Raw genomic sequence first — 300 nt, 5'->3', positions numbered from 1 at the left:
GAGTGCGGCGTTAAACAACAAACAAACAATAAATCCTACTTCAGCAAGTTTGATAAATGCTTGCATTGCAGCTCATCCTATCATTTTAATTATTTTCGTTCACGCACTGTCTGAAACTTGACATTGGAACGTGATCCGGCTGTGCCTTGATGATGCTGTTGCCATGGTTACCGTTATAAAACAGTGCTTCAAGGTTAGACACTGACAATATGTTACTGTGGGATGTGTTACATAGCCGTTAGGGCCCACCAGGATTTATACAATGCAACAGACGGATATATATCAATTACCGTTAATAAC

This window comes from Haliotis cracherodii, unplaced genomic scaffold (assembly GCF_022045235.1).
Source record: "Haliotis cracherodii isolate W230 unplaced genomic scaffold, xgHalCrac1.p SCAF_7, whole genome shotgun sequence".
Taxonomy (NCBI): domain Eukaryota; kingdom Metazoa; phylum Mollusca; class Gastropoda; order Lepetellida; family Haliotidae; genus Haliotis; species Haliotis cracherodii.
The sequence above is the reverse complement of the archived record's forward strand: the minus strand, read 5'-3'. Positions refer to the sequence as shown.